Source organism: Mustela lutreola, chromosome 4 (genome assembly GCF_030435805.1).
Source record: "Mustela lutreola isolate mMusLut2 chromosome 4, mMusLut2.pri, whole genome shotgun sequence".
Lineage (NCBI taxonomy): Eukaryota > Metazoa > Chordata > Mammalia > Carnivora > Mustelidae > Mustela > Mustela lutreola.
Genome location: NC_081293.1, coordinates 120,681,572 through 120,701,352, shown reverse-complemented (window position 1 = coordinate 120,701,352; position 19,781 = coordinate 120,681,572). Strand labels below are relative to the sequence as shown.

At 32.4% G+C, this 19,781-nt stretch overlaps 1 non-coding gene across 1 annotated transcript; it reads right to left on the bottom strand.

Moving 5' to 3' along the window:
- Positions 1-540: 540 nt before the first annotated feature.
- On the bottom strand, positions 541-676 carry LOC131830889 (U4 spliceosomal RNA). The gene has a single exon (XR_009353432.1). It is a non-coding gene; the product is annotated as a U4 spliceosomal RNA (small nuclear RNA).
- Positions 677-19,781: the final 19,105 nt, after the last annotated feature.

Sequence of the window (19,781 nt, the reverse complement as noted above, 5' to 3'; positions counted from 1 at the left end):
AGTTTCCATAAATATTTACATATCCTCATTATATTTGAATAAATAAATGATCCTTCCATTTGGCATAGTCTCCCATCTAACCATACATACTCTATAGGAAGTACTATCAAACCATTTAATCACAGTGTTGAAACTTCTGGAAAAAAATAAAATCACAGAATTTATTTAATATCAACCATTCAATGTTTAACTTAATTCTGATGGATTTTCATCTTCAAATAAATTCATATTTAAATTGACATATTTTAGTTATTCAGAGATATATGCAAAAATCTATTTGTTGAGTTGAAAAATCAGATATATCATAAGAATGCTTTTAAAAAGAAGACTTGGGTGCCTGGGTGGCTCAGGGGGTTGAGCCTCTGCCTTTGGCTCAGGTCATGATCTCAGGGTCCTGGGATCAAGCCCCACATAAGGCTCTCTGCTAGGTGGGGAGCCTGCTTACCCTCTCTCTCTGCCTGCCTCTCTGCCTATTTGTGATTTCTCTCTGTCAAATAAATAAATAAAATCTTAAAAAAAAAAAAGAGGACTCTAACTAATACCATATTGGTACTGCTATTTATATCACATAATTTATGTGTTGCATTATGAATAGTGATAAAATAAATACCTCAATTAGCAATAATCATGCCTTGGATGAACCTCATTGGCTACGATACTGTCACTGCGCAAAGCTTAAAAATAAATATCTCATATCATTTTATACTTTAGTAACTTTATCAGATGTTGAGTAGTCTCTAATTTTTAAATATTAAGTTAATCCCCTAGCAATTCTATTAAAATTATTTGCCACTGTTAACCTGTTTTGGTTAATCTGCTTTTTGGCAAGACTTGTAGTATCTGAAGTTTTTGAGGTTATCCATCCTTTGTCTAGCTTTTGCTAAACTGGTTACATCCAGAGAAATCTCTTTACTTCTATTGAAGGTTGTGTATTATTGCATTTTTAAATTATGTATGTATTTACTCTATCACTCATTAAATGAAAAGGTAATTTTATAGGAAAGACCATAACCTTCTTTGTCTCTCTCCAGTCTCTCTCCAGTCCCTAGCATGGTAGGCATTAAATAAGTATTGTTTTATTAAAATACTGCTTGCCTCCAAAAGTGCATTCTTTCCTTTCATAGCCTCCTCTAATGGCCATGCAAAATCAACATGAACTATTCCACATGTGAAATCATAAATATATACACTTTTCATACTTCACCTCTTATTCTTCCTCTATCAGTAATTTCTAAATGTTGGTGGTCTTTTATCAAGACACTTAGTAACCCTAAAACTCCTTAATTTATCTATAACTCCTTTTATTTTTATCTCTCTCTTTACCCAGGTTGGAAGACTGCCATTAGCATATTCATTATTATTTTCCCAGTATCATTCACCACTTGATCACTGATCACACATTGATCACTATTATGGTTACAACCATTGCCCATTTTCCTTGAAACTTATACCAAACAATTACTTGGCCTTTCCTCTTACTTCACAGAGAAAATTAAAGCTGCCACAAAAGATTCTGTAAGTATCTGCCTCCAAATCTCAAGTCTTTTTCATATTTCTCTTTATTATAAAGGAAAAGTATTACTGTAGCTAATAATAAACTATAAACTACAGTACATAAATCTTTTGGTACTTTATTAATTATTTATTACATCAATCTCTTAATCAAAAACAATTGATAGTTTTCTTGACTCTGAAATGCTTATATGCTAGATAACTGATACCAAATGTAACATTTCAATATAACTGTTATTAATCAAGTCAATAATATTTACTGAATTCATGTTAGGTGTCAAATACTATTTTGTTATAGGGAATACAGCAAAGCCAACACAAACCCTTTTCCCTTTACATTCTCATGGGAGGAGAAAAATCAATAAATAAAATAAAATAAAGATAAAAATAAGTAGAATGTATACCTTATCAAAAGGCAGTAAGTACTAAGAGGAAAACAGTAAGGCAGAAAGGTGAATAGATAGTCCAGACATGAAGTTAGTGCAGTTTTGAATAGAGTTGTGCCTTAAAGTCACACTGGAAAATGGTAGTATTTAAGACAAATTCTAAAGATGGTAAAGAAGAGAGTCAATAAAGGTATTTGGAAGGTGTGTTTCCTGGGCACATGGAAGGGCAAATGAAAAGCCCTGAAGCAGGAGAAGGGCACCTGGGTAGGTAAGTCAGTTAAGTGCCAGACTCTTGATTTTGGCTCAGGTCATGATCAGGGTTGGGTGATTGTGTGCCAGTGATGGGCTCAATGGGGAGTCTGCTTGAGATTCTCTCCCTCTCCCTCTGGTACTCTTACATGCACTCTCTTTATCTCTAAAATAAATAAATAAATCTTAAACGAAAAGAAAAGCCCTGAAGGAGGAGAAAGTCTGGCATGTTTCAAGAAATGGCAAAGGGGCCTGTGTAACTGAAGCAGAAAGTGAGAGGTGACATGTGAGAAGAGTTACATCAGAATGGGAACTGGACTCCACTGCAGGAGAGGACTGATACATTCGAAAGAATGTATCAAACAATATTTTGTACATACAAAACATTCAAAAGAATGTTTTGAATTAGGTTTTAAAAGAACAACTCTGTTTACTGGGTTGAGAAAAGACTGAAAGGAAAAAGGACAGACATGGAAGGACAACAATGGCTTTCATATGGAGAGCAGTGTGGAGGCAGTGAGATGTTGCTGAGGTCTGGAATTCTTCTAAAGATATAACTAACATTGATGTGTGATGTAAGGGAAAGAGGATCCAAGGATGATCCTAAGATTGTTAACACACAGAATTATCACTTACTTTGAGCAGGTCCTGTGAGAAGGTTAGGTTTTGGCTTGTAATTAGATGCCTATGCATTATCCAAGCGAAAGTAAAAGTATCAAATGGGAAGTTTAAGATATGACACTGGAGGTCAGAGGATTATCCTGAAGTCCAATTGTTATGTGAAAAAAGAGCATGAAACTGGTGAATTTAATTTGTACAGATAATTAGGGTAGTTAGTCTCCCTGGAGGAAATGGTTTTGAAGCTCAAGCCTAAATAATAGCTAGGGTTAATTAAATGAAGAACTAGGGGATGGCTGAGATAATTCTAGGCAGAAGGAATTAATGGGAACATGTAATAACCTGACATAAAAAGAGACTGCAGCAATTGAGGAATTAAACATGGCTGAAGAATTGAGAACTGTGATATGAGAAAGGAAATGTATTAACTTATAGACTAACACAAATTTTGCTCTTCATCTTTAATGAGAAACCTTGAAGAGTTTTACACGAGCTCATATATACTTCAGATTTGCATGTCATAAAGGTGAATCTGCTTCCATTTTGGAAAACTGATTGGAGAAAATAAGACTAGAAGAAAATGCCAAACAACAACAAAAAGACTAGATATAAAAAGCTACTTAAAAAGCTTAAACAGGAAGCTAAGAGATAATAAAGGTAAATAAAGGTAGATATTACTAATATGGAGAAAGTGACAAGACTGAGAGATTTTTGGACTTTGTTTGTTTGTTTGTTTGTTGTAGTACCAGTAAATTAGATAATAGGTCTGGCAGTAAAGGAAAAGGAAGAAAGGCCAATTCCAAGTTATTGTACCTGGCAACTATTTAAATGTCGGTTCTATTTATTCAGCTGGCACATACTTTTGTTAGCTGGAAAGATGAGTTCGTTGCTGGGCAGGCTATCTTCTAAGAGCATGTTAAGTACCTATATACCTAGTCTTGAGATCAAAAGAGTTGTTTAGGAAGTTGTACAAGGCAAATTTATGAACAACTAGACATATAAATGACATTTCAAAGTATGAGAGAAAATTTAAAGTGAGGAAAGAAGATCCCTAAAATAGAAGCCTGAGAAAGTCCAATATTGAATGGCATATAGAGAAAACAGTGTGCAAAGGAGTATTAAGAAAGAACATCTCACTAAAAGGAAAGAAACACAAGGAAGCTTGGTGGTAGAGAAGCCAGTACTGATTAAAGGCCAGGTTACATAAATACTAAAAGGGACCTTGGCACTTAAGAGTGCCATAGGTTATTTTGGCAAGCGCAGCTCTCGTCAGAGTGGTGGACATAAAATGACAAGTAGGTGAGGACATGGGAAAGTGAATAGAGTTGTTTTCAAGAAATCTGCCTGAAATTAAAAAAAAAAAAAAATTGCCTGTGTTACAGGGAGGAGCTATAGGGTGTTAGCTAAAAGATAAGATGTGAAGCCAGTGGGCCTAATTTTTAGTATGGAAAATAACTGAACATAACTAAATGCTGATGATAAGACAGTAGATGGGGGAGAAGTGAAGAGAGAAGAAGGAAAGGTCATTTGTAACTAAAGAAGTCTGAGAAGAAAAGAAGAGATGAATGGACTCTAGGTACTCTTGTTAGAAGGAGAAACCATGTTATAATGGAGTGGTAGGTATCAGTAGATTTTTAGATTTTGTGGTGGGAAGCAATGAATACTCATGTCTCTACACGGGAGGAGGTAAGATCAACAGCTAAGAGAGGAAATTATTATTGGAAGGTTGTTTAGGCTTGACATGGCTGGAGAACTTCTTAAATAGTAATGGAATGGAAGTGAGAGAGCTAATTAAATAAATATTCTAGGATTGCTGTGCATGTTGAGGTGGTAAGCATGGATTTATCAATCTGTCCAGGTTGCTTTGGAAGCTGCATCTTATTTCATGTTATGTTAGGCTCTGTCTAAACAAAAACTGTACAATGTCAGCAACTCAATCTATTTCCTAGGGAATATAACAATAAATTGTGCTGAAATTTTCTACCAGAAACCCAAATTTCTAAGGGGTGCCTGGGTGGATCAGTTGGGTAAACATCTGACTTGAGCTCAGATCATGATCTCAGGGTCCTGGAATGGAGCCCAGTGTCAGGATACCTGCTCAGTGGGGAATCTGCTTATTCCTGTCCTTCCGCCCCTCCCCCTACTTATGAGCGCTCTCTCTCTCTCTCTCTCATATAAATAAAATATTTTAGAAAAAGAAACTCAAACTTCTGAGATTACTGTGTCTTAATTAAAAAACAACAAAAACAACAAAACACCATTATGATATATTGTTGGATAATTCAGATTAAAATTTGGAATAAAATAAAGAATTTTCAAGGTATTATTTTGTAATAATTTTACTCAACATCTCTAATTTTCTTTTTGCTAGTTTGGTCATTGGAATTAAAATTTTTATATTTAAGATTAGGAAAGTGAAATTGTTTTTTATAATGTTTATGAGAAATTGATGTTTTGAATTAAGTAAGCAATTGGTTTTCACTGTGAAACTTTTTATAACTGGCTTTATGAAGTAATGTTCAGGCAAGTAATGTTCATATATTTGCAAAACAGAAAAAAATACCATATCCTTGATTGTTCATTTCCAATCTTTCATGTTTAAAAGAAATAAGGCTATTTGTCTGGTAGGATTTCATCCATAGAAGTTTTACAAAGGTTTCATATACACATGCGCATATCCACTTTATGAAAGTCTTTAATCCTTTAAATTATGAAGTCTTTAATCCTTTAAATACCTCTTTCTTATAAGTGAAGAATGAGGAGACTTATAATATGCAACTATTACATGTGCTAACCATGATCTTGAAAGTGAAAGAATTTTCTATATAAATGTGCAGACAATGTGAATGGTGCCCCAGAGCTGAGTAAGGTGATGACTCTAATTTCACTATATGAATGTAACATAATTTATTATTTTTCTTTTTTAAATGTTTGCATCTTTTTTTCTTGCAATGATAAAAAGTCACTAATAGCATTATTTTACGTATCTCTTGAGCATATATGAAAGAATTTCTCTAGACACTCACGAGAAGTAAAAATCTGGTCATAGTACAAAGAAATGTTTAACTTTACTAAGTACCATCACACTCAGTAATTATTTTCGGTTTCTGAGACCATGTGTGAGAGTTGCTATTGGTCTTTGGGAAGACTTGATTTTGACAGACTGGTTTATTTGTTTTTTAACCTAGAGGCTGTAAAATCTCATTTTTATTTTCATTTCTTTCTTTAATTATTAATGAGATTGAATATTTTTTCATATGTTTATTGTCCCTTTGTGTTTTCTCTTTTGTGAAGTAGTCATTCAAGTCTTTTGCCCATTTTTCTATTGGGTTGTTTGCCTTTTTTTTTTTTTTAATAAATTGTTTCATTGAATATTTTACATCAGTTTGAATATATATCCTTTGATAGTTAAATGTGTTACAACTATTAAAAAAAATGAAGAAAGCTAAAAGCCTTCTGAACATTGTGAGAATTTCCTCTATAAAAAAGGAACTCAATCTTACAAAACAAACTGAGGGTTGCTGGGGGGAGGGGGGTTGGGAGAAGGGGGAGTGGGGTTATGGACATTGGGGAGGGTATGTGCTTTGGTGAGTGCTGTGAAGTGTGTAAACCTGGCGATTCACAGACCTGTACCCCTGGGGATAAAAATACATGTTTATAAAAAAATAAAAAATTTAAAAAAAAAGGGACTCAACAATACAAGCACACTTAAAAACTCTTGCTGATATTAGAGGTTCTCAATATTTGCAATCTAAATGTATTTTGAAGGATAATATTCAATAATTAAATTTGTTTTCTCTTATTTGTGCAATCACTAATAAGTGAAGTCAAATCAAAGGAACAATTCAATTTAGTAAACCATTTTGAGCTATTTAAAGGAAAAGAAAGACCATTAAAATATCTGTAACCAGTACAATTTACTTATAAAATATGTCTATTGTTAAAATCATCCTCTGGGTAACAAATGTGAATAAAATTATATTGGTTTTTGGTGGAAAATTAAAAATGTAGCCTTTAACATTATCATTTTTGGCAGCTAGAACAGATATCTATGAATATTTGAAATTAGCAGGTAGCAAATTATTTAAAAGTTTTAATAAAAGCCTATTGTAGGAAAAGTATGGGACTTTAAAATTTCTTTTTAAAATAGTTAATTTTTAGTGTGTAGAAATACAACTGACTAGTTTTGATAATTTCTTTCATATGTCACCAAAAGCACAGGCCAAAAAAACTAAAAGAGAGAAGTGGGACTATATCAAACTACAACCTCTCTGAACAGCAAAAAAGCAACCAACGGGGCGCCTGGGTGGCTCAGTGGGTTAAAGCCTCTGCCTTAGGCTCAGGTCATGATCCCAGCGTCCTGGGATGGAGCCCCATATCGGGCTCTCTGCTCAGCAGGGAGCCTGCTTCCTCCTCTCTCTCTGCCTGCCTCTCTGCTTACTTGTAATCTCTGTCTGTCAAATAAATAAATAAAATCTTTAAAAATAAAAAAAGCAACCAACAGAATTAAAAAGCAAGCTATAGAATGTGAAAACATATTTGCAAATCATATGTTTGATAAAGGGTTAATTTACAACATATATCAGGAATTCCAATAACTTACTAGCAAAAAAACCCCCAAAAACATGATTTTAAAGATTAAGCCAAAGAGCGGAAGACATTTCTCCAAAGAAGAAATGTAAAAAGCCAACAGATATATGAAAAGATGGTCAACATTATTAATCATCACAGAAACGCAAATCAGAAGTACAATGAGATATTACTCCACACCTAGTTGGATGGCTATAAATAAATAAGCAAATAAAAAAATAATTAAATACAAGATTTGACCAGGTTGTGGTAAAATTGGAATCTTTGTACAATATTGGTAGAAATGTAGCACTGCACCCCACTGGGGTGCAGAGGTGTCTCAAAAAATTAAAAATACAACTACTATATCTAGCAATCCCACTTTGGTTGACTAGCCAAAGATCTGAAAACAGGATCTTGATGAGATACCTGCATTACATGTTAATTATAGCACTATTCACAACAGCAACATATGAATACAACCCCAGTGTCCATCAGTATATGAACACATAGAGAAAATTATGATATATTAATACATGGAATATTATTCAGCTTTTGAGAAGAATGAAATCCTGCCATTTGTATACCTAAATAAAATAGGTCAATCACAGAAGAACAAATACTGCATGGTTTAGATATAGGGCATCTAAAATAGTCAAACTCATAGATGCAGAGGATACAATAGGGGTTGCTAGGGGTGGAAAGAGGGTTGTTATTCAACAGGTATAAAGTTTCACTTATGCTAGACTAGTAAATTCTAGAAACTTTCTTTTCCTTCCTTCCTTCTTTCCTTTCTTTCTTTTTCTCTTCTTTCTTTCTTTCAATGGAATAGAATGGCGAGCCCCAAAATAAATCCTAACATATGTGGTCAACTGATCTTTGGCAAAAATGCCAAGAACACAAAATGGGGAAAGGATAGTCTCTTCAATAAACGGTGTTGGGAAAACTGGATATCTAAATGAAAAAAAAAAATTGAAGTGAAATTTGACCCATAACTTATACCATATACAAAAATCAACTCAACATGTATTAAAGACTTACCTGAAACTATAAAAGTTCTAAAAGAAAGCATGGAGGAAAAGTACAATGTCTTTTAAATTCCAAATGTATGAAGACTTCATATATCCCATCATGTAACCATCAGAAATAATTCCTCTAATTAAATTCATGAAAAGATATAGGATTTTCATCTTTTTTGTACTAACCTAATGCTAATATATCTCCCTAGATGAATAAAAAATAACCCCCAAATATTAACAATTACATACTAACATTACCTAGAAGTTCATCTTATTAAAACATCATAAATAAGCTATATACTTGAAAACATATATAACTTGGCATTGAATCAATTCACACTCTGTGTCCTTTTCATTTTTGTTAATAATGGAAAATATTCATAAAGAATGCAGAGTTTATTGTTCAAAGTAGCTAGCTTTAGAACACTGCTTTTTAGGCTAAAATATAAAAAAATATTTATCTATTTATTTTTTATTGTTGAGATGGCAAGTCATATACTGATACCGACTACCATAATATAACCTTGGTATTGTTCCCTGGAGTCCATCAATATTAACGTGCCCTGATTTGACTATATATTTTTTCTATGTCTTATATGAATTAAATGTGATTCATTAATCTGTTTTCAGTTAAAATTAGATAAATTATAGGATAAACTGTTTAGCTATTTGCTAGCTCAGGATTTTTTTTTTTCTGAAAGCTGCTCAAATTACTTATTTGTTTGTTTTATTTTCAAATAACCAACACATAATACATCATTTGTTTTTGATGTAGTGTTCAATTATTCATTAGTTGCATATAAGACCCAGTGCTCATCACCACACTTGCCCTCCTTAATACCCAATCCCATGTCATCACATCCCCCATCCTCCTCCCTTCTGAACCCCATTTGTGTCTCAGAGTCCAGAGTCTTTCATGGTTTGTCTCTTTCTCTGATTTCTTCCCATTCAGCTTTTCTTCCCTTTCCCTGTGGTCTTCCACGCTACTCCTTATGTATTATTTCATTTTAATGACATTAAACTAACTTCCAATGTCAAAGTAATTATAGTAAAATTTTATAATAATAATATTTTGATCACTTACCATGATATAGATACTGCATTAAGGATTTTACTTACATAAACTTTTTATTACTCAGAATTCTCTGAGGTATTCTGGTATCATAAATTGTTATTTCTATCTTAAAAATGTAAAGTCTGAGATGGATAGAGATTAAGTAATATGTAGTAGCATACAGTGATAACTGTTAGTACTCAAAAACTTAAACCTTAAGAAATTCCTTATTGAATTATTTAAAAAATTCAAAAGTCAACTTAGCATAAAAAATTTTTTTAATCACCTGATGATAATATGAGGAAAAATAAATATTAAAATTCTCTGTGACTTTTTTAAACTAGCATGTCTGTTAGTGCTTGGATCATCTATTTCTAAATTTTAAAATAAAATGTAAATGTTATTATTCACAAAAGTAGGTTTTCTTCATAATAAATGGATACGTATATGTCTTTTGAAACATGATTTATTACCATATAAAAATAAAGCTGAATGGAAGCAAATGAGGAGCCACTGAAAATAAAATAATCTGTTTCAACATGTAAACTTAAACTTGGAAAAAACAATTTTAAAATCTATTTGGAGTCTATACCTTCACAACTTACCCAACTAACTTATTCCTTTCTATAAGCTATATTTTGGAACATGAAAAGTATTAAATTTCAATACTTTGCTAAATAATTAAGTTAATTTTTTGCATTTTATAAAACAATGGTAGTCATTAAAATAAGACAATACCTACTAGTAAATTTAGAAAGAACACATATTTTTCTGTTTTTATTTTTTTACAAAATAGAATAACAAATATTCAAGTGAAACCCTATTGGTAAAAATCTGGAATGAAAGCAATAGTTTAAGGTACAAGTATATACTTCATTTATGAAATCAAAATGTAGAATATGCATTTTGGTAAGTTTTATACATTATTATGTGCATTAAATATTCAACAAATACTTTTTATAAACTTAGCCAAAAACTGTGCAAAGAACTGGGGACATAATGTGAAGAAAAATAATCTTTCTTTCCCATCAGACCTTAAACTCTGAGACCAATGGAAAAGATGAACAGTCATTTAAAATATACTGTAAGAAAAGGCCGATGAGAGCAGAAATGCATGATATTTGGGGAATAAACTAAAATATGACAAAGGGAGAAGGACAGAAATATTATCCTGAAAGAAATGCTGACACAGCTGAGACCTGAAATCTCTGTGGTATTTGCAATGAAAAGTCAATTTCAGGAAAAGAAAATGGTTTCAACAAAATGCAAGACTTATATTAAGGGAGCACAAGATAATCATGGGAATGAAAGTAATTTTGTATATATTTTTAAATGAAGTAAATAAAATTTTAGAAATCCTCCTTTAATTTTTCTCTCAGGGTTTCTGGTGAGGAGAAATTAGACAATAGTTTAATAAAAGTATGTCACCAATAGTACTGGATATGTGGTTAGAACAAATTAACCTAAATATGACATGTAAGGAAGAACAAATTATAGTTTATTACACTTTTACCAATTGGCCTAAAATGACTAAGCTCATAGACTAAGTCCTAACTGATTTGCTTCACAAATTCAGGTATAGAACCTGGGCCACAGTAAGAGCAGGTGGATCAGAATAAGTGGCAGGTATTGCCCAAATATGCTCATGACTATGTGATGCATAAAGCAATAAAAAGATCAACATATGGGCGTAGGAAACAGAGAAGAGAAGGTAGAGCCTGAACAGTGTTCTATGTATTAGCCTGGACAAAAGCAAAAAATGACCTATCAGTGTCCAGGAATGAAAATGTTTCAGGGTGTGTGGCCAAGAAAGAAGGTGACTGAAGTGGATTACATAGAAGTAATTTGCACAGAGATCATCAAGGATCGTCCACATAGGAATGCTGAAATCCTCCAAATAAGAGGACTTACGAGACTTTAAAGAAAGAAAATGATTCAGGTTCCAGAGTCTTGCTGAACAAGGAAAGATTACCATGAATTTGATGAAACAAAGATAGAGATACACTCATGAGAACATGAGTTTCAAATGATGAAAGTTATTTTATGATGGAGTAGAAGAAAAATATTCTGGAAATGGCTTTGAGAATTCCAGGATTTTATGGTGGACATTTTTAGAAGAGATAGAAATAGAAATTCAGAACAATGACACAGTGAGGAAGCAGAAGTCAACATGAAGATGTGAATATAATAGAACTTAAATTACTGGAAAGGAATAAGGCAAGGCAAATAGAGAAATGAACCATAGAGGGATGGTGGTAGTGAGAAATAGAACCTCTCTATTTGGATTTAGCTATTTATAGATTGTTTAAGAGATTCGGATTTGTTCTTTGCCTGCCAGAGAACAGACGTCTTTCTTCAGAGCTCTTAACATGATGAATCCTAGGGAGTGACATAATATGTGTCTCTTAAGGCTGGCAAATCAAAAATGTCCTGGGGCCATGTGCAGCCCAGTGCTCTATTTAATATGTGTCTATACTGGCTTTATATAGATATGATGTGTGCATCCTTAAATTAAAAATTCAGACAAGCATAATTCCTCAAGATGATAAATTACAGATAATAGAAAATGAATAATAAGAATATATTTATTTTAGGGGCACCTGGGTGGCTCAGTGGGTTAAAGCCTCTGCCTTCAGCTCGGGTCATGATCCTGGGGTCCTGGGATCAAGGACCCAGCAGAGAGCATTGGGCTCTCTGCTCTGCAGGGAGCCTTCTTCCCTTCCTCTCTCTCTACCTGCCTCTCTGCCTATTTGTGATCTCTGTCTGTCAAATAAATAAATAAAATCTTCAAAAAAGAGATTAAAAAAAAGAATATATTTATTTTAATTTTAAAACCATTTGATTTTAATTAGATTAATTTATTTTTTCTTAAAAATTTTCCATGTAACTCCTTGCTTTTGAGTTTCAAAAAAATGAAAGAAAACAGGAAACAGAATGGATGAAATATGAAAATAGATATAATATGAAAATAATATGAAAATAGAAGCAGATTATTCAATAGAGGTGTGTGTTTGTTCACTACTACATATGATTGCTGGTGGCAAATGAATTTCCTGACCTGCTTCCCAAATCACTGGAGTTAGTGGTTTTGTCATGAATGAGACATACCCACTAGTGAGAGGAGCATAAGCAAACTGGACACTGGGAGATTATTTATTTTGATTTGGCTGTCATTGCTTAAGAGTTTCCTTAGGGATGCCTGGGCAGCTCAGTGGGTTAAAGCCTCTGCCTTCAGCTCGGGTCATGATCCCAGGGTCCTGGGATCCGGCCCCTGCATCAGGCTCTCTGCTTGGCAGGAAGCCTGCTTCCCCCTTTCTCTCTCTCTGCCTACCTCTCTGCCTATCTCTGTCTGTCAAATAAATAAGTAAAAATCTTAAAAAAAAAAAAAAAGAGTTTCCTTAGACTCAGCCTCCATCTTCATTTCACCACAAAATAGAACCATTATCTTGACATCACAGTTTAACTTATTGTTTATTCCATTGGGGGTCAATGAATTAATAATAAGAGGTTTAATCTGGTAAAGTCAGCATAAAAACAATGTCAAGGGAAAATTTACAATCCAATGGCTCTGAGGGGGAAAATAACAAAACAAAATTAAATACTGTGGGTGCTAAAAAATCTGAATTAAAAACAGCATCTAACATCAATTTAGTACAAGAAAAAAATCACTTTTGTTGACCACAAAGTACAATCTTTATAAAAAATTTATATAAATACAAGTTGTTGAGGCACCTAGTTGGCCCAGTTGGTTAAGTGTCCAACTCTTTGGTTCAACTCAGGTTGTGATCTCAGGTTCATGAGATCAAGCCCCACGTCAGGCTCCCTGCTCAGTGGGGAGTCTGCTTGAGATTCTCTCTCCCTCTCTCTCTGCCCCTCCTGCTCATGTGTGTGCTCTCTCTCTCTCAAATAAATAAGTAAATCTTTAAAAAAATGCAGGAGTTGATGATAATAAACCAACAAGATTAGAAAGTTTATAACATTAATAAAATTATTATAATAAATAATCTCAGGAATGCAGAAAGTGATGCCAGCAATAACTAAGTAGAGATTACCTACTACACAAAATATGACAAATATTGTCTTAGTACATTATATAATAAATATATTATTGAAATTTGTAATTGAATATATCTATTTTATATTTGTATTTGTACAAATACAATTTGTATTGTAATTTGTAATTGAATATATCTATCTATTGAATTTGTAATTGAATACATCTATTTTTAGTATGTTACAGTTTTATGTCTTCTTACTTAAGGCTAAAAATATTTTCTCTAATATCATATAAAATATTATGTATTTTAAAGGATTAAAATCTTATTACTCAATATAAGATCTTATAACTCAATATAATTCAAATATTATAACCCCATTATTATCCAGTTTATATTCTTAATATTTTGATATGAGTTAAAGATCTAATTTCTTAAATTTCAGACTGAGATTGTAATAAATCTGTGCCTTTAGAGTACAACTGTTCTCTGCTTATATATTTTTTTAAACAATAACCATAAAATTACCTTGTTCTTATCTTTACATATTTTGTTGTCACTAAAAGGGCCCAATCATTTAATAAATCATTTAGTAAATACCAACCATGTCCCTATTACTCTATTAGTCCCATGGCCTATGGTCAAGAAAAACAAACTAAAACTAACAGATATGAAAAAAAAAATCAAATTGTGTGGCATTGATTTTATGGAACACCAGAATTCAGTGAAAGAGAGATCTGTGTTTGCGGGAAACAGGCAAAGCTTCATGGAAAATACAAATATATAAATATATAAATATAATTTTTTTTTTTTGCTGTAAGTGAATATTCCTTTAATATGCATTTTTTTTTTATTTTTTATAAACATATATTTTTTATAAACATATATTTTTATCCCCAGGTCTGTGAATCACCAGGTTTACACACTTCACAGCACTCACCAAATCACTTATATATATTTTTTCATTTCTGTTAGTTTTAGTTTGTTTTTCTTGACCATAGGCCATGGGACCAATAGAGTAATAGGGACATGGTTGGTATTTACTAAATGATTTATTAAATGATTGGGCCCTTTTAGTGACAACAAAAGATGTAAAGATAAGAACAAGGTAATTTTATGGTTATTGTTTAAAAAAATAAATTAAATAATTATAAATATATAGGGACAAAGTATAAGGGGAATTACATGGGCTACTCGAGGAGCAACAAGAAACCAGTTAAAACAAGTTTAAACTTCACCAAATAAACATAAACTGAATGTTTATGTATCCCCCAACAGACATAGTATAGAAATTTTCTTTTGTATTTATTATATATACTAGGAAGTCTGTATAGCATATATGCATATCTATTCTGTATCTATCTATATATGTATATGGTGAATATGCATTTACATACATATATATTATGTAACATACCCATGCACACTGGTCCAAAATGTCCTGAAAATATAATTGACTCTCTTTAGACCCACAAATCTAGAGCTCAACCAACAATTCTAGACCAAAAATCTAGGAAAATAGCTGACTCTTTTTACAGAAGGTCTTGCTCCTGCCACTTCCCCCATCCTCTGCTCTCTGCCTCGTATCACCCTCCATATTTCCCTTGAGAAAAGCTGAAAAGTGTGTTGCCAGGATTATGTTATAAAGCAATCCTTTTTGATGCTACATTCAAACTGTCATGAAAGAACTTACTCCAAAGGGTAGTTAAAGATTTTATCAGGCAGCATTTCTAAAGGGCCTGTAAATCCACACTGTGTGAGAATGAACATTGGGAAGGCTTATTTAGTTCATAGTTATTCTCTAGAAGTGGACACAGATCTGCTTTGGTTCCTTAGTTTTCATTTTGTTGCCATCATATTGTGCAATACTAGAAATCTGATAAGAACAGGTTTATTGATTTTCTGCTTCGATGATCTGTCTATTTCTGTGAGAGGCATGTTAAGATCTCCTACGATTAGTGTATTCATATCAATATGACTCTTTCTCTTGATTAACAGTTTTCTTAAGTAATTGGCTGCTCCCATTGGTGAAAAAATAATGAATACTGTTTTTTCTGAAAATAAATAAATTAATTTTTTAAAAAGAAAAAAAAAAAAAAAGAACAGGTTTAAACTTGAGATTGCCCATTTGATGTTAAAAGGATGGACAAAATTTATATTCTGAAAGAATCATACACATTGAACTTCAAACATAATTTTGAAGAATCTAAGGTAAATGGAAAAGGTAACATCTTTCTATCTCAGAAGAAATGAAAGAGGGATAGGGACAGATGGAGAGAGATGGATTTCCTGAGGACAACAGATTGAATGGTTATTTTCATATACAAATGTTGTACGATAATTGCAAGTAACATGAAACTCCCTCATCAGCAGACCAGTGTTTTGTGTTTCCAGAAACAATTGGAACCACAGTCATAAACACTATTTCACCTCTTGCCTGGCTCTTGTCCATTTGGAGACACAGACAGGTTATTCATAAGGCTCCAAGATCTGGAAAAGCCTAGGCAGAAAACCTGTTTGGCAGAACCTCAAATTCTCTTTTTATTGTTTTTCAAAGAACTGAACCTCAACTTTAAAGCCATACTTGTGGCAAAGAGAGTTTAATCTATACCATATAGAATTGCTTATTCTAATCTCATCCAAATATTATTTTAGAGTGACTTTTTAATATTCAAAATGCCAAACATTTAAATTTCATAGTACAGTTTTATTTTTATGAATGGCAAAATTATTTATTAAAATAACAAACAAACAAAAAACTGCTGACATTTGGTTTTTTGAAACCAAGCAAATATTTATGAAATATAGAGGTAAGATGCATATCCTAGCCGAACTACTTAGCATAACTGGTGACAATGATGGCATATGTAAAATAGTCATACATACATATATAACTTTCATCTAGTAACTATTAATGCAGATATATATATATAGTTAGATATAAAATCAGCAATAGAAAAATATACAAAAGTTTTATGTTTCTTTTCAGAAAAAAACTGTAGTTAAATTTGAGATGAATGAGAAAAGAGAATTTAAGAATATTTTTCTCCTATTTTCCCTCTGCATTGTAAATGAAAATTATATTGAGTACTTTGAAAAAAAGGTCAGAAATCCTATCCAGAAGGTATAAATAAAATTGAGGTATCTTCAAACTTTCCTGTAGTTTCTTTTATTTTGGGAGGTCAGGGTGAGTGTTGATAAGTACTCTTTAATTCAATAGTACAGTAAAAATTACCTCAACTTTAATTATTTTTATTTTGATTTAAAGTCTAAATTCTGTATCTTTTCTCAGCATAGGATTTTGAAACTACTAAAACAACTAGTTCTTGTTTTAATATTGTTACTTTCCTTTGCACAACTTTCTTAGAAAATGCTTTTGACGCTCATTCAACCTTTGTTGGCATTTGACTTTTACATTTCTCTCTAACGTTTGTAAGTGTTGACTGGCTTATCTACCTGGTTTTAAAAAAAAAAAAAGTAAAATTCAGGACGTTTTTAGCCAAGTTCATCTCAGTCATTCATTTGCACTTGAAAATGTTTAGGCATAAAAATAAAATTAGTAGGATAATATTTCTCATATTACAGGTTTTAAACGCTTGACCATAAACAAATAGTTGCTAATATTTGAGTCACATGATGAAAAAGAAAATCTGATGACTGCCTAGATCAGTCAAGTTTTTGTATTGCATGGCCATTCAATTTTGCTTTAAGTGCTAATTTTTGAGCTCCCTGGCAATAATTCTTTCCTTTCTTTTTTTTTTTTTTTTTAAACTGGAATATATAAATTGATCAGGTTTTGATCAGGTTTTTTTATGACATTTTTCCTTTAGCAGCACCACTAGAATATACTTCTATAGCCAAACTTCGAATAATGGGGATTTAGTGAATTTCACTGTGTCCTTATTGTGATGTGTATTTCTCCTCTCCATTTTGTTTCTGCTCATTTATTCCTCAATTCTTTGACTGATCTTCCTTATTCTTTTATTTGCTCTTTTTCTTGTGCCTTGTAACAAAAGGTTGGCTTTAAAGTTTCTTATACTGCTTTTTCTTCCATGTACTTTTTCCAGACCACATTGTCCACATGGCTTTCTCAACTATTTACAGGTTATAAAGTCCCCAGGTCCACTCCCAGCATAAGATGGTGCTCTCATGACCTCCAAGTTCTCTCTGGACACTCTTCAAGCACTGTAATCATTTCTAACTAAACTTCTTCCTCATTTGGCCTTCCAAATTCATTTTTCCCACTATATTCTCTTGGCCCTGAAGAATCATTTTCATTTTTTTGGATTACCTAAAGAAATGAAGTTATGCTTGCTTTCCTCTGGGCAGGACCTCTCCCTCAAAATGCACACCTGTAACATTATTTCCATCCTCACTTCACATAAACCACAGCAGAAAACAGGTTTATGTACTTCTCAATAGAACTGAACTTGAGGAGAGGAGCTATTTGTTCATTTCTGCATCTAGAACTCTTAACTCACAGCAGATATTAAATGCAAAGAAACTATTTGTGGAAAAAATGGATAATTTTTATGTTTATCATCATTTGGAATGTTCAGATCTGTAGATTCCATGTTCAGCTAGTAAAAAGTGAAATTTATTTACAAGTATATGGGAAGCTAACCAAAATTTAAAAAAAAACAAAAGACCAATGTTTAGTTCATTTATTATTTTAATGTTTATAATTAATATTGAACAAGTTACTTACTAAATTATTAAGTAAAATATTTTACTTTTTAAAAGATCTAATTTATTTATTTAATTGAAAGAGAGAGAAATCACAAGCGAGATGGGGAGGTGCAGAGGGATCTCAAGTGGGACCTCAAGCAGACTTGGTGCTGAGCAGGGAGCCTGACTAAGGGCTCAATCTCACAACCATGAGATCATGGCCTGAGCTGAAATCATGAATTGGATGCTTAACTGACTGATCCATCCAGGGTCCCCTTGAGGAAAATATTTTAACAACATTACTATGGTATAATTGGTATATAATAAACTATGCTCAATTAAAGTGTTCATTTGATAAGCTTTAACATTTTATCTATCTGCAGACCTATCACCACATCAACAAATCCATCACACTAAAAAGTTTCTTCCAGCCTTTCTGTAATTTCACACCCCTACATCTTCCACTCTCTCAGACAACCATTGGTACCCTCTTCCTCAGTATATATTATTTCACATTTTCTAAAACTTAATATAATGAAATCATACATTATGTATTAATTTGATTTCTTTCATTCAGTAAAATTATGTTGAAATTGTTATTGCATATAGCAGTAGTTCATTCCTTTTTAATTTTTCAAAGTATTCCACTGTAGAGGTATACCACAATTTGCTTACTCATTGGTGGACATTTCGGTTGTTTGCATTCCGAGGCTATTATGAGTAAATTTGCTATGGTCAATCTTGTACAACCCTTTTTATGTGCACATGCTTTCATTGTTCTTAGATAAATTCTTAAGAGTGAAATGGCTGGATCACAGGCCAAGTCTATGTTTAATTGTATAAGAAAGTATCAAAATGTTTTTCAAAATGAATGTTAAACCATTTTAACTTCCAGAAGTGTATGGGAATTCCAGTTGCTTCACGTCTTCAACACTAGCATGGTCAGTCTTTATAATTTAAAATCTAATAGATGTGTAAGGGTAAATTATTGTGCTTTTAACTTGCATTTGTCTAACTAATGATTTGAGCATCTTTTAATATTTTTTTGCCATACATGTACTCTTTGATGAAGTATCTGAATGTTATAAAGAAATTAAAACAAATGAAACACTGATATACATATCACCATGAATGAATCTCAGAATTTCAAACAATATAAATGAAACACAAAGAAGAGCATACTAGATAATTCCATTTTTCTCAAGTCCAAAAATAATAAATCTAGTCTGTGGTGATTAAAAAAATCAAGATGACCATTAACTTTGGGGGCTCTCTCCTAAAAGGGAGCATGGCTAAGTCTTCTTGGGCTATTGTTATACTCTATTTCCTGATTTGTGAGGGAGTTACACAGGTTTTGTTTTACTTTTGGCAGTTTAACAAAATTAAATGTATGCTACATTCAATGAAAAGGTTAATTTAAATAATAAAGTAATGATAATAATTTTAAAATTGTTTATTTTATCTTAACAACAAAATGAGAGCAACAACAGTAAAGCAGTAACTTTACTAAATCTCTATTAGGTGCCAGGTTCTATATTAAATGACAAGCTGAGAAAAATAGGAAGGGTGAGAAGTGGTAGGACCAAAACATTCTTACACACAGAAAGTGTTTAGATCTAGTGTTCAAAACTCAGGAAAAAAATATCTTTATTAATTAGTGTTTGCTGTCACAAGGTATCCTGCATTAGAAATATTGATTTGAAGCCCACTA